The sequence below is a fragment of the Apodemus sylvaticus genome, chromosome 2, assembly GCF_947179515.1.
Source record: "Apodemus sylvaticus chromosome 2, mApoSyl1.1, whole genome shotgun sequence".
Lineage (NCBI taxonomy): Eukaryota > Metazoa > Chordata > Mammalia > Rodentia > Muridae > Apodemus > Apodemus sylvaticus.
The window spans coordinates 179,082,956-179,099,674 of NC_067473.1; the positions used below are offsets into that span (position 1 = coordinate 179,082,956).

At 38.9% G+C, this 16,719-nt stretch overlaps 1 protein-coding gene across 1 annotated transcript in view; it reads left to right on the forward strand.

The window, feature by feature from the left end:
• Nucleotides 1-16,719, forward strand: part of Pde3a (phosphodiesterase 3A) — a 260,516-nt gene that overhangs the window by 46,754 nt on the left and 197,043 nt on the right. The window lies entirely within an intron of this gene.

Below are 16,719 nucleotides of genomic sequence, written 5' to 3' on the forward strand. Positions count from 1 at the left end.
ATATGCATTAATATATAATTATGAATAGTAATATAAATAGGTGATATAGCATTTATGTGCTATATTATTACCATGAGGGGCATGCTTTCAAACATCTAATCAAGCTATGAGAGTAGATACTATTTCTTTGGGATTTTGTAGAAAAACAGGTGCTCTTCAGACCTCAAGTACTTGGCAATAGAGTATAGAGGTTGTTGAAGTTAGATTTTGAAGTTAGCATCTCCCTGTATCATTTATTTAAGGAATCTACTGAAGGCCAGGTGTCATAGTACACACCTCTATTCTAGCAGTCAAGAGGCATTGGAAAGTGAATCTCCATGACTTCCAGGCTGGTCTGATATTGGAAGAGAGGTAGTTATGGCCATGGAGTGAGACCATGAGTCACACAGAGAAAATTTGACTGAAAATGGGCATACTGGAGCACCTCTGTCATTCTGGCACTTTGAGGTGAACATAAGATCCAGAGTTTAAGGCTGGTCTCAGCTACATGGTAAATTGTAAGCCAGCCTGAGCTACATGAGACCCTTTGTCAAAACAGAGGCAAAACAAGCTTCAATTATGCCTCTCATATGTATCTTATTAGCCTTAGTTATAAGTTATGGAATTGTGAAGAATTTTCCCCTCTATTTTATGCCCTCTGATAGGAGCAAATTTTAAGATATATCTAGAGTAATCAAATGATTCCAAGTATGAGAAAAAAGTCAGGCAAAAGCTCGATAATTTTTCTGGATGAATAAAATGCAGATATTTGAGAAATAAGTTCTTCCAGGTTGATTCATTTGTTTTTCTTGTGGTTTATGCACAATTTTTGTCTATACTTAGATAATTATGCTGAGTTCCTGCTATCTCTTTACAGTTTCTATCTTTTCTCATGGCTTAAAATTGCAGCAGTTACTAATATTTTTGAGACTACTAACACATAAAGACATTATTACACTTAGCCATACCCAACACCAAAACTCTAATTATAAAGTACTCATGGCTTTTGAATCCTAAAGATCGAAGCGTATAGGATTGCTGATGAGCTTACTGGTACATCTTTTAACCCTCTAAAATATCTCTTATTTAACAACTTTCTATTTTAACCACAAAATGTCAGATACTCATGTTCTATTTATTGCCGATTTCGCGTTTGCTATTTTTTCCTTTCTTTTTGTATCGTGCCCACAGCAGCTGCTTCCCTAACCCCTCACCAGACCACAAGCTTTCCCACGCTCCCTTCTTGGCTTCCCTTGGTCTAGATCCTTAGGGTGGCAGATCTCTCTCTCTCTCTCTCTCTCTCTCTCTCTCTCTCTCTCTCTCTCTCTCTCTCACACACACACACACACACACACCAGAACTGCAGTCATGCCAGTCCCCATTCCATAGGGTTTCCAAAGGGAACTTTCTCTCTTTTTTTTTTTAAATTCAGAAATGAGGTATTTATTTTTGCATGAAGTATTCAATCTACATTGAATAAGCCCTAGACTTTCCCATCTTTTTCTGATTCCTTCTTGATGTGCAGGCAGGGTTACTCCTGAGTTCTGTAGCAGTATCAGTGAAGCTCAGGTGTGTTAGAGATGGAGACAGAAACAAAGCACAACATGGACTTCTGTGTTATGTGTAAACTCTATCAAGTCCAATTCAGACATATAAAAGCTTGTGTCTCTTACCATATTGAGTTTCCATGGTTTAAATAATGACATTTTTATCATCTGTCTGTCTATATATCATCTATCTTCCTATCTTTATCTATCCCTATTTCTAGCACTCCCATATATTACTGAATAGTCACAGTTCAAAATAAGTCAATTAAATACAGTTTAAATAGTCAATAAACATTAACTAAGTGTCTGGTACTTGCCAGGAAGAGAAGGAATGACATATTTAAATCTGAGGAACTTTAAAGTGCATCTAAAGGAGCCGAAAAGCAACAGAGAGCTTATCATAGACTAACAGAAACCCAGCATGGCGCTGCCCCCCTGTTTTCCGATCACTGGGGGGATGGTGGTCAGAGTATCAGGAGTTCAAGGCTGGCCTCAGCTACATCCCACACTGTCTCAAACATCAAAAAAAAAACCTAATGTAATATAGGATTTTATTGAAGTTTCAGCTGCACGAGTTGTAGCTTTCTCAACATTAACTTCAATGTAGAAGCATCTCGCAGGCTGATGCGTGACATCATGTGAGTACACAAGAGGAATGAGGGAGTCAAAAAAATTCTCACTTAAGGACATCAACACACTTGGAAATGGCATGGTTACTGTGTAATATATTGAACAAACAAAATGTTGTTTCTTTCATTTCTTTCTGCAGAGTGAGCATTGAAAGAGACTCACTTTCCCATAAGTTATATATGTATTTTTTTAAATTGTGTTACTCCCAGAAGCTGTTTAATAGATTTGAAGTTCTCTTTTTTTCCCACTCTGTTTTAGAGGAAGAATAAATAATGGTTTGCCCAAGAAGTGAAATCATGAATTTATGAAATACATTTGAATTTATAAGTTTAACATAGATATGATCCTCTAGTGTATGAGTGCCTGGGTGCGTAGCTGTGTTGTCTAAATTAAAATAAGACCACAGTCAAACATTCAAGAAGAATGGATAGCCAGCCACAGTGTGCCAGAAATATTAGAACAAATAATATTTTCTAAAGATAAGAAACTTGAAAGCACTTGAAATGCAGAAAGCTTTTACTCATGCCATATAAACCAACAGTGGGGGAGTGAGCTGGCTTTTTTAAAAAAAATTATCATTATTCTCTTCTTTGTTTTGATTTTGAGATGGGATCTCACATGGCCCAGGCTGGCCTCAAACTCATGGTTTGGATGAAGATTTTAAGCTTCTTTATTTCCTATCTCTTCCCTCCAAGTGCTGGGATCACAAGGGTTGCCGCTGTTGTGGGTTAGAATAAGTTAAAATGTTATCCACGTGTATTACAGCTTGTACTTTTGGCTATTTCTGGATGCTTTGAATATTATTAAAGCCATCAAGAAGGTACAATCAAACAAAAACTGCCTTATCTGACTTCTTAGATATATGGTTTCTAGACAATTCCTTATAGGATGTGAATTTAAAATTTTTGCATTAATGTTTTTTAATTGGTCATGTAGTCACATCTGTGGGCTAGACATAAATGAACAGCTAGCCTCAATCACATTTACTTCTACAAAGAGCTTGGGGCTCTGTAAAATTATTTAAACTGTAAAATTATTTAAACATATGGATCCCATTTATAGTCACACTGGAAAGAAGTAAATTTTTCACTTTCCTTGAAAAGTTTTTCCCTAATAAGGTTGGTTATTTTCATTAGAAAAAGCGTGTTCAAAGATGGTGTGAGGGCTGACTCATCCTGTTCTTACTGTGAGGTTTCAGGCTGTCCTATGGGTGCTGACGTTCTGAATCAATTCTGTTAACAATGCCTGACTTCTGTGCTTGGTAGGTTATCACTGAGAAAAAATTACTCATGTGACACTGCATGGAATGCCTTAATTTTTAGAACCATCTCAACCGCCCCCCCCCCCACAAAATTATGGTATACAAAAGTACTAACGTAAAAAAAAAAGTTATTTCAAGTTTATTTGAATGAAATTTTTGTTTTACTTTGAATGTTCAAAATTGCTTTATTTGAAACAGTGTGAGCTGAAAACTATATTTTCTGAGACTGATGTATTTGAGAATACTTTCTAGGATTAGAGCAGTAGCTTCAGTCTTGAAAGGTAAAATGTATTCCTGTTTTAATTACCTGTGGTAGAAATACTTAAATGAAATTCAGGGTGTGCATGCTAAATACATGAACATGTGCATGGCAAAGGTCGTCTCAAATTTGAAGGCACATCAAGATGTCTGCAGATATATCTATCTAGTCCTAGCCAAGATTTCCTCTGAATCTCAGTCCTGTGGTTTGATGGTGCAGTGACAGCATTAGATTGTCCTGCTGAAAGTGTGCATGTGCCCCACAAATATCAGGTGGAGGAATAACAGCTGCAATTTATTGAACAGGGGCTAGAGAGATTGCTTAGTGCTTACGAGCCGTCCATGAGACCAGGAAGAAACCAGTTCCCAGGAGCAGGCCATTTGGCTCACAACTACTCAACTTCTAGGGGATCCTGGTACACCTAGTATATACATGGCATATATGCACACACACACACACACACAATACACACACACACAGACACATATACATACACACAAACATACACACTTATACACATGCATACAGAAACACAGACACACACACATATACACATATATACAGACATACATATACACACATATACACACACAGGCACACACATAAACATACATATACAGATACACATAGACACATACATATACATACACAGAAACATACAGGCACACATACATATACATACACAGACACATGTATACACACAGACACACACATATACACACTTATATAGATACACATGCATAGACACACACAGACACACACATATACACATACACACACATATACACACATATACAGATACATGTAGACACACATGCATATATACATACACACAGATACACACACAGATGCACACAGACACACATGCATATACACGTACAGACAGATACACACACAGATGCACACAGATACACACATATACACATACATATACACAGAGACACACACAGACAGATACACACACACACATGCACATACAAGACACACACACACACAGATACAGACATACCAAAGTAAATATTTTTTAAGATTCATTAAATATGAAAATGTCAAATGATGAAAGTTGATATTTTTCAAATGTTTATTATGTGTCCCGGCCCATTTTTCTGAATTGTTTCTGAGCGCTATTATTAAAGGTGGCTCTCTCACACCTGCAATCCTACCACTTGTGTGTCTGAGTCAGGATGATGGCTGCAAGTTCAAGGCCAGCCTGAGCTATCCTGTGAGACCCTGTTTCAGAAAAACAGACAGCAGAAGACTAAAGGAGTTAACATAAAGCACACATGCTCCTTGCACACTAAACTTCCCGTGGCTATGCCCAACACCTGACAAAGGCAGCACAGGGCAGGAGGCGTGTGTGGAAGCTCGTGTGGTAGCAGGCTGCTTCGTGGTCACTGGGCCTTTCAGTCGTTCACATTCCCATGGGACAGGAACTAGAAGGCAGTAGGAAGCAGAGAGGAAACAGAAATCAGGGCTGCCCCCAGAACCGCTCATCCTCTGCTTTTATGATGCTGCTTTTATAATCTTTTATTGTTTTCATGTAAAAAAATATAATGTGGTTTCATTTAAACAATCATCTCTGAAACGAGAGAACAAAGATAAACATGAACAAAAAACATAAGTATTTTTTCATTTGTCTCTAGCAGAGATTTTTAAGATATTTTAGTGTTTTTTTCTACTTTATATTTTGCGTACCTGGGATATAATGGATCCTGCATACTTTTAAGTTAGCATTTACAACCATTTTCTGTTCCATTAAACGTTTATAGACAACATTTATATGCTTCTATTTAAATTTAAAAAGTGTGTTTGTGCGTGTGTGTGTGTGTGTGTGTGTGCACGTGTGTTCACACATGCATGCATGCAAGTGCAGCTACTTCTGTGTATGTGCACTATATGTGTTCATGTACTCACAGAGGACACGAGCGGGCATTATATCTCCTGAAGCTCGTGATATAGGTCATGAGCCACCTGACGTGGGTGCTGTGAACTGAAACCAGGTCCACTCCAAGAGCAGTAGGCACTTTTAATTGATGAACTATCTCTCCAGCCCCTTTCTATGCTTCTTAGTAATTTATTTTTAAAATGATCTTTCCATGGTGGGTAGGTTTGTTGTCTCTTGGTTTTCACTATTAATAATGTCAAAGTGAATGCTGTTATGGATTCTTGTTTGCATTCAATTTTTTCAACTACAGTTGTATGCGTGGGATTGGAGATTTAAGAACTAAACCCTGTGCTTTACAGTAACAGGTTAAAATCTGATCATTGAATTTAGAGATTCTCTTTATAGCTTCAGAGCAGTGGCCTTTCAAGAGCAGCACGACTCCTCCAGAGCTCCTACTGAGAGGAGAGAGCAAAGTCTGTGGACTGCCTTTTCTTCTACATGCTTTTCTTATGCCAAACTTGATTTTTGACGATAGAGATGTATGCAATATATTTAGCTTTCAGATAAAGTAAAGCCAAGATGTGTCATCTTGTGAAGCTGATCTGTTCTGGTGAGGAATGTTTTATTAACAATTATCACCAAAATTTTTCTTATAAAAATATTAAGATATTGGTGACAATAAGGGGAGGAAGATGTGGCCCTACTTTTCTTTTCACAGAGCTCGCTGTATTGATTACTGTTATTGTCATTGTGACCAAATTCCTAAGAAGAAGAAACGTGGCAGAGGAAGGGTTGCTTTGGCTCCCAGTTGGAGGTGCGACAGTCCATCATTGTAGGGAAGGCATGACAAGGAAGAGGGAAGAAGCTAGTGTTGTGGGAGAACAGCAGACAGCAAATGGAGACTCAGCCACATGTCCTCAAGGTCTGCCCTATGTGACCCCTTCCTCTGCTGAATACTCCATGGTTCTAAGTTTTTATACCCTATCAAAAATATCTACACCAGGGGTCGGGTGGGGCTGGGGCTGCATGTTCAGGAATGTGAGTATGCGAAGGGTATTTCACATTCAAAGGGAACACTTGGTTATCGGATGGAGTAGGGGCTTCAGAGAAGGGAGCTCAGTGTATTAAGGAAAGAAAAGAGTGTGCCATGGTCTTGGCAGAATGAGGAGAAAGGATAGGGAGATGAAGCTTGGCCAAACACTGTGGTGGGCCTGACATCCATAAATGCCTCATTTCTCTGACTCCTATTTGAAGGAGTCCAGTCTCAGAAAGTATGGTTTCCCTCGAAGGTTCACAGTATCTTTAGTGTGAGAATTGGCTGAGCCTTAGGACGAGGAGCAACCCAGGCAATTCTATGTCCTTATTGCAGACATCGAGGGAGAAGGAAACCCACCTGGTAATTACAAATAGGATTGACCATGAGGAATGTTTGTCAGAGACTCCCAACCTGACTGTGGGATTTGTAGAAGTTGGCTTCAGTTCTGCGTATGTTCTAAGAGTCAGCCCCAGGGTAGAGGCTTGGTCACGTGATTTTCCAGGGTCTCTCCCCACCAAAATCAGGGCTTAGTTTTCATGGATGTTTTGAGCATGGTCTGAGAGCCAGGAAGACATATTTCCTGGTCATACAAATCTGTCTCTAGAAACACAGACTTCTGAGTACTTATGGGTTAAGGTACAATCATTCTACTTTGCCTTCAGAGTCCAGAGAGCTTATTGGGCAATAAACGAGTGAATGTCTTACATTTCCTCAGTGTGGCAGCCATTTGGATTATATTTCGATTAGGAGAGGCACAGGATATGAAAGGATAAACTTCTCTCAAGCAGTGGAATAAAAAAGAAATTCAAAGCAAAAAAAAAAATAAGAACAACAACAACAATAAAATTATATCCTTTTCTGCTCATTGGAAGCATTTAATAGTGAGCAATAGCACAGTGCCACAAAGGCAAAACAGGGTATGAGGTGGGAAGAGGCTAACACTGATGATTAATTGGCTAGTCCTTGTGGTAAACATATATGTTTATAATACCAGAAACCACTCTGATTAGCCACATTAAAATATTGTCACATTGATTTCTGGCACTTGATCTTATTATCTTACAACCCCTGCCCCACCCCCACCCCACACCCCCACCAAACCCCCCAGAAGTTGATTTCCCGTTTTTGTTTGCCTTCAGGTACATGTGATTTAATGTGTTGATGTTCACCAGGCTTTTTTATACCAACAGTAGTCCTAACTTTGACAATCAAATTAGTTAATGCTTTTATACGTCTTTATCAAAGTTAAATCTGTATTCACAGCCGATAACTCAGGACCTTGAGGCCCTTCTATTGGCTATGAAGTTTGTGGCTTAATTGCAGTCAAGTTAATCTGTAGAACTGAACAATTACCTAACCATCTGCCTTGAGAGTTTATAACTTGGCATGGAATAGGCAAATAGCATAAAGCACTTGCTCTTGTGTGTGCTTCTCAGAGGTTTTATTGGTAATAAAAAAAGGGGAGAAAGACTGGCTCGATTTCGTGCTTGGGAACAGAGTCGGCTTCTAACCTTTGCTATGAACAGGAAGCGGGAGAGGTGAACCAAGGCCCTGCTTTGTGGCCAGGCCAGAGCACTCTGTGTCCCCAAGTGTGGCATTCAGGTTTCATGTCTGTCTGGCTTCTCAGTTCTTTGAATAGCTGTCCTTTGAAGTTCTAAAAACACAGATTGGTCATGAACAACGCAAAGTGTGGGCAAATATCTGGAAAACTCCTAGGCTCGAGAGTAGAATAGCCTGTCTCAGATAACATGCTTCTGTGGCTTTCCCACCCTAGGGGCTAATGTCTTGCTGACATGATAGTGTAAGTTTCTCAGACAGTAGCTGGAAAGTTTTAATTTCACTTGTGATTTTAGCTAAAGCTGTTGCTATATTTACTTTTAAATATTTAGGAAGTACTAACTAATGTCTAGTCTAATAAAATGAGAAGCCAACCCTTAAAGTATACCCGTTTTTGGTAATTATAGATGAATATCAGCAGGAAACAATTAGCATGATTTTAATTATATTAACTGTTTATTTCATTGCACATTGTATATATATGTATATACACACACACATATACTGTATTTTATTTTATTTATTTTTTTAAATATTTTTATTTTCTATATTCTTTGTTTACATTCCAAATGATTTCCCCTTTTATACTGTATTTTAGTTGTATGGAACCCATTATAATATCTATAAGTATATATACATATATAATATATTTATAGTAGTATCTTTAAAAATTATCTTTCTCTTATCAGAAAAAAGTCAATTTACTAAAGACTTATTCTTGCCAAGATCTTGTTAGGTAAATCTATGTGGGAGGGTGTGACGGCCTTTGTTAGAGATATCAGGAATAATTGCAGCATCTTCATCATCTTGTAGCCAAAGCTGTGTGTTGATCTATCTTCTGTTCAAGACAACAAAAGCAAGCAGATTTTGTTGAATGGTTTCAAAGTATGATATATATGGACATTTACATATCAAGGAATCTGTGAATTTAAGTAGGCAGCCAAAGTTCCCGATACAGTCATCTGATGCCTTTGAGATGTTTCTGTGTATCGCTTCTCAGCTTTTTGGCTAAGATCAAATGTAGAGATATTTCTGTGAATAAAGATATTATTTTTAATTATCTCTATATGCATATGTTTGTGTATGGGTATGTTCATGAGTCCAGGTTCCCCTGAGGTCAGAAAGAGGGTGTCAGATCTTCTGGAGCTGGAGTTACAGAGAGCTGTGAGGTACCCAGTTTGGGTGCATGCAATCAGGCTTAGTCCTTTACAAGAGCACCAAGTTTCCTTAACAGAGAACTGCTTCTCCTGCCCCTAGGAAACAATTCTTGAAAGTATAAAGATCAAATACTAGTTATGAAATAGCTTTTAGGTTCCTGAGTACATTAATTTATAATATAAATGCCTTCATCTAATTTGTTATGATAATTGTTATTACAATAATATTTCAGTGTATTAATACTATATTCCAGAACTCTAGGAATGACTGGAATTTGTAGTCATTAAAGCTTAACGTGGTTTTAGTTTGTTTTTTTGTTGTCTTGATCAAATTATATGGCTATACTCAAAACTGAGGGCTTTGTAAACAGTATAACTTTTCATTTCCAGATTACATTTATGGGAATTTATTAAAATTTTAACTAAGTTTATATACTTGAAGTATACAGAAGGGATATATACAGTTTAAAAATAGATGTTATAAGTTGCGATGTCCTAAGAGACAGGAAAGTTGTGAAAATAATGGCATTTACATGTACGATGTAAACATGTTTTTTGTTTGTTAACAGTCCTGTGTGAGATGACATTTACATTTGCTTATTAGCTGTTCCCATAGAGTCACTAGGGAGGCGTGTCTGAATAGGAATTTACCACACCCCCCCCCCTTCTGTCTCTCTCTTTCACTGGATGATTTCTATTACATCCAACTCACACATCTAACAAACTGCCGGGAAGCACTGAAGCATTGTATCACTTAGCCCAGGCTGTCCTCAAAGTAGCTGTGCAGCCTGATCTTCTGCTGAAATTTGCATGCTTCTTGGGATACAGACTTCATTTCTTTCCCCAGACTTTAACTGTTTCAAGCTGCACGGACAGCTAAGATTCCAGTGTTCTCCTTAAGACCATTGTGCCTGCAATGTCTGGGACTTGTTTCTCTGTGCAGAAGGAAACAGCCACATGCACCTGGATAAACAAAATAAACTTTCAGAATCATTAATTCTGGTCCAGATGCGGCGATGAAGGTGAAGTGACTTCGCATGGAAGGTGTCAGCGCTGGTGCACGGCTGAGCTGGCGTTTGCTCCTCCTGTGTTTTTATTGCCTTCATCCAGATTAAAGCTTGGGTTCTCTGCATTGCAAGTGAGCCCAGGACAAACCAACAGCTTCTTGTAGTCTCACGGTGGCATGCAGGACCAGTTGTCTGGGATGATAGGCACTTCAGTGCAGACATATCCCAAGGTAAGGCTTGGGATGCCGGAGTTGGGAATAGAAGGTGTGTGCTGGTGACAAAGAGCGAATGCATGGTAAACAGAGTGAATACCAGAGAACTACTGTAGCTCCTGTGTGCTGCAGTGGTCTTAGTGCTTGGAGTCAAGACCACTGGAGAGGAACAGTGCCTTTCTGTGCAATGGAAAGTTCGTGGAAGGTGATGCAGATTAGAAATAGAAATCATTACATTTTTGCACATTTCAGTATAATGGCTTACAACTTTAGTAGGACAATAAATAGATGTCTCCAGAGTAATATCTAAAAGGCAAAATGATTTGAGCTCGAAATTCTTACTATCTGATAGTAATTCTACAAGTAGTCTTTTGTAGACTGGAGACAGGACTTGGCACTCTCAGGAAAAGGTGGGGATGTGAAGAGAAAAAAAAAAGTGTTATATGAAGGCAGAGGCCAGCAACAAAGAAACCCGCCTCTTCTGTGCTCAGATGGGCGTGATTCATATCAGGGGACCTCGGTGTCCCTGCTTCCTTCCCTCTTCTTCTTCTCCTCCATGGCTGCTTTCTGTTTCAACGGGAAAAGTGCTCAGTGATATCCAGTGTATGCCGAGGAACACACAGACTGCTGACTGCTTCATAGCAGGAACATGGATGCGCGTTCATGTTTTTATTATCTGAAGTAACTCCACCTTTGTAAATTATAAATATAAATTCACAAATAAGTCCACAGTGATGTGCTCCTTTCTGTGAAACTCAATGAGACAGGGTGGGATGTGGTATAGATTAAAGTTTATACTGCCTCAGGGTGACTGGTACGAGTTTTGCTAGACATGTTTCCAAATGTGCACTTACTGGAAAAGCATAGGAAACTGGTCATTTCTGTAACTGTGCTAAAATCTAAGCAGCTACCAATAAATACTGATAAATTGGTGAGAAAAATCCCAGTATCTTTGGGTTAGAGAGAGGATTTAGTGTTTACTAACTCTTGCTCTTTTATCAGAGGACCTGGGTTTGATTCCTAGCACCCAAAGGACGTCTCATATCTCTAGTTCCAGGGTATCTGATGCAATTTTCTATTTTCCTGGGTACCAGGTATTCATGTGGTATGCAGACATACATGATTAAGAGTAATAATTATTTAAAAAATTAAAAAAAAGTTAACAGTAGCAATTCTGTGACATCCTGACCTTGACTGTCTAGGTGTCCTTTCTGCTTTGGTTCTGCATAGCATAGCAGCTCTACTCTGAGGTTGGAGGGAGGAGTGTAGAGGGACTCAAGAAGTGCTGTTGAGGAGAGAGCCTTGGTTTTATTCCTATATTGAACTTATTTGTGAACAGAAGTAACATCCTGTGACACTCACACATTTGGAAAAGTGAGTGCACATGAGTTTAGGCAACACTGGCTTACCAGAAACACACAGGTTGTTCAGAGTCTCAGTTCTGAGTGTTTAGAATCTCAGTACACATTTCTATACCATGACTCTTTTTATTCGTATAGCAAGGTAGACACTTACATGATACCAGAGAGATTTATGCTACAGAAGATGACATTTGAAAGAGGAACTCATTTTTCTCGTTGTGTGGTCTTGAACCCAGGGCCTCGCGTGTGGTAGGCAGCAGGATTGCTGCCATGCCACGTTTCCAGGCTAATGCTTTATCTCATGTTCCTGCTTCAATAACTTTTCACCATTCTTTCTTCTAATACAATATGTCACTCTTGAGTAGTAAAATCCTGCTATGATGTAAAGCTTGCCTTCTTTGCCCAAGAAACTTTGCAATTTGTAGACAGATGTGCTTATATATTTTCTTGAACAATACACATATAATTGATGATTGAGATGAACCTGTACATAGGCCAGATATGGTTATAAGTTCTTTGCATACAGAAATGCTTGAGTCCCTTCAAAAGTGAAAGTGAACTTCATGTGTAGGAGAGAAAATGGGAGGTTAAGTTAGAGTGCCTATGATGTCATGCTTTGGTTGCTTCTGGCTCTGTGTAGAGATTCTAAAGATAACATACATGCACTTAAGATAACATTATATTGTTGTATTTATTTCTCAGTGTCTGATAATGCCTGTGTCTCGCTAAGTATTTTCATGTAGAGAAAGGAAGGAGTATAATGGCTATGAGCCTCATTCTAGAACAAGGGTTTATTTTTATTTATTTACTTTTTTCATGGTTTTATTTTTGTTTATTTATTTTTAAAATATTTTTTTCTTAGCAGGGGGTCTCATGTATCTCAGGCTGGCCCCATACAGCCAAGAATGACTTTGAACTTCTGACCCTCCAGCCTTTTCCTCCCAAGTGTTGGACAGTAGGCGTTTGTTCCCACGCCCAGCCTGTGTGGTGTGAGGGACCGAACCCAGTGATTCTTGAGTCTTAGACAAGCATTCTCCTAACTAAGGCACATCCCAGTGGAAACCTGACCCTGCCTCTGCTTCTTACAGACTGTGTGACTTGGAAGGAGTCATATTTTGTCATTTGGGAAATGAGTGTGATAGTAATAATTCCAGTTCACAGGGTATTCTCAGGATCGAATGTCGTCACCTTTCATAATTAGCATGTTTTGTATAGAACACAGAACTCAGATGGAGAAGTGCCGATTTGAGCTCTTTAAGACTTTCCCAGAGAAAATACTTATTTTTGATGACAGTGTCATCATTGGGTCTGGCATTGAAAGGGGTTTTGTGATGACGGTATAGTATATCACCCTCTACAATGTGTCCTTCTCTGGTGTGGCGGCACCGGAGTTCCTTGGTATCGGGTGGCTCCTGGAAGTGAGAGACGGGGGGATGTATGAAAAGGTTAGTTTGTGAAAAACATCTGGTAGTTTTATTTGACTGCAAACTTCATGTGAGCCCTCTGTATGATGCAGTTGCTTAACAGTGAAAAAAAATTATGAAGAGGGAAAAAAAACCCTTAAAACTTCCTTAGTATAAATAGAAATGAGTGTCCACTCGTGGGGAAGTCAGGGTACTGACGCACTTCGTGCTGGCTGCTCGTGTGGAATACTGTGTTCTGTCCAAGGCCCCATAATTTTAGGAAGGACATGGAGTGATGGAAGTGCCAGAAGTCTGGAAATCGTAGCAGCAAGGAAGTGAGACTGTGTGGCTAAAGAAGAGAAAACTAATGGGAACTAAAACACATTTTTCAAATTGCTACAAGGTTGTCTGTCCTTAAGAAAGAGATGGACGCACTTGTGTCTAACTCCAGAAAATAAAAGGAGGTGCGAAGGAATGAAAATGAAAGCACATTTCAGCTCAAGGAGGAAAGTAATGAAATGAATGCTTAAGATAGCATTTCAAGGAGGATTCGTTTCTTTAGCTTGTGTGTCTCTCTATCTTTCTGTCTGTAGTGATATATATATATATATGTGTGTGTGTATATATATATACATATATATATATACACACACATGGTTCACATATGTGTGTGTGTGTGTGTGTGTGTGAGACGTATGTGTGAACCATGTGTGTATACAGTGTCTGGAAAGCCAGAGGAGAACATAGGATCCCCTGGGACTGGGGAATGAGCAGTTGTAAGATTCTGGAAATTGAACTCAGGTCTTTTGGAAGAACAGCAATGCTCCTAACCACTGAGCCATCTCTTCAGCCCCAGACTTGTTCTTAGTGGGCCAAAGGTGAATCTATAAGAAGAGTTCCTGTGTTACTGACTTAGATTCATTCAGTCCCATTCACTAAAATAAACTTTATGCACTTATACAATTATTGGATAGACTTTTCTTTGACAGTGTTGGATAATGTGAGTTTCTTTTAAATCTAGATTACATTGTAATTCCCAAATCATGCAAATAAGTAAGTCGTATTTGTGTGTATAATGTATGTATGTGTATATATGTATGTGTGTGCATGTGTGAATATGGATATGTATATATGTATTTTTGTGTGAATTCATGTGTGTGTATGTGTGTATGTGCATGCATACATGTGTGTATGCATATGTGTGTCTGCGTGTATGCACATATATATATATTACACACACATATACACCCATAGATGTATGTGTGTGCATGGATATATGTATTTGTGTGTGTGTTGACATAGAATCTCTTCCCTGTATCCTACCCGGTGACCTTGGAGCTCTTGATCCTTGGCCTCTGCTTGGATGACAAGTCTGAACGACCACATCCAGGTCTAATCATAACTGTCTTTATATTCTTTACCGTCTATACGGTTTCCTTAGGAATTGCTTGTTTCTAGCTGGCAGGTTTATTTCCTACAGGCGTAGAGGATTTGGTAATAGGAAGTATTATTATTGATTATTATTGTCTTGCTTGTATCCAGTTGTTACTTATACATTGTGGGAAAACTCCGTAACCTGAACTACATTGTTTGAATTATTTTAATTGTTTTCCTTAAAGAATTATTTAAATTATTTTTCTTAAAGATTTATTCATTTTTATCTATGTCAATGTGTTGAGTTTCTGTCACATATACTTCTAAGCCAAGAGCCATTTAACCATCAAAGCCAAGAGATTAAAAAAAATTTAAGTAATGGCGCCACCTTAAGGAAGAGGTTAGATAAGCACAGCGAGTCTTTACTGAGCACCTACTATGTACAAAGCACACGGAGAGGAAGGGATTATGAGAGAGAAAGTCAATGTATGTTTAGTTTCGGCTGGCAGAGTATGCTTCCTTTCTGAATCTCACTGAAGCTTTAAGTCTCAGCTTGTGCATTCTAGGTCATGCTGTCTGTTTTTGTGACATTCAGGCACCCCCTAAATACAGCATCTGCTACATTTTCTTGCATGTTCGTGGGCTTGAACTCTGATGTGCTCCCCCTAAATGTTTTTAAATTTTATTTGTGTGTATTTTCCAAGTAACCTCCTTTTGAGTTCACAGTTTTATGTGAACCGTAGTTAAACTCCCTTTTCCATGACTTGTAGCCTATGGTATTTAACTGTTTGCTGGGGTAGCTTTCCCAGTAAACATAAGAGGACAAGGGTATTTTCTAAGAGCAGTGCCCTGGGAGAAGCTTCTCCAGGGTGAGTCTGCTGCTCGCTCCTGAGGTTTTAGATATTTAAACACAGGGCTTAGCACACTGCTTCATTGTCTTTCAAAGGTCATTAAAACACTCGACCCTTGGCAAAGAATAAGCTTTAAAGTTTTCGAAGGCAGTGTAACCTTTTACAACCTCATCCACAAGCCTCTTCTTGGACAGAGGAGATTCACATTGGGTAGTGTTGCAGCTGGGCAGTACTGACCCTACAATTTTAAAACCAACCATTGCATGCGGTTTGCAACAAACTGAGATCTGGGGCTGTAGTCATCTGGCATAATAGAACGCGAATCCTGTTTTATACATACTCCTTTAATCATTTTTCATTTTTAAAGCAACCCACTAAATTGGTCTGTTTTTTAACATTTTTACAATTTTACTTATCTCATGTGTGTGTGTGTGTGTGTGTGTGTGTGTGTGTGTGTGTATGGATGGATGAATGAAAGAAGACATTTTTATAGACTCTGTCTTCCACCATGTATTTCAGGGATTGAATTCAAGTTGTCAGGCTTACATGGCAAGATGCATCTAACTTGCTGAGCTATCTCCCCAGCCCGGTTTTGTGTGTTTGTGTGTGTGTGTGTGTGTGTAGGTGTATGTATGTATGTTTGCATTTGTATGTGTGTATTGTGAATGTGCATGTTTATGTGCATATGTATCTATGCATGTACCTATGTTTGTTTACATGTATATATATGTGTGCGTGTATGTGTTTATATATATTTGTGTGTGTGCGTGATTATGTGTGTGCATGTGTATGAGTGTATATATGTGTGTTTGTGTATATGTATGAGTATGTTTATGTGTATGTGTGTGTATGAGTATATGTGCATGCATCTGTGTGTATGAGCATGTGTGCATGTTTGTGTCTGTGTGTCTATGTGTCTGTATGTTTGTATATGTGTATATATGTATGTTTGTGTCTGTCTGCCTGTGTGTGTGTGTGTGTTTGTACATGTGTGTCTGTATTTGTGTGTGTACTTGTGTATATGTGCAGATATGTGTGTGTGTGTCTGTGTTCGTGTGTGTGTGTGTGTGTGTGTGTGTACTTGTGTATGCAGCTAGAGTTACCATTGCTGTTGTCTTCCTTGTTCCTCAGTCTCCCCAGTTTGGCTTGGCCCACTGTCCACTGAGGCCTAGAGGTGTGCGTTTCCAACATCCAGCTCTG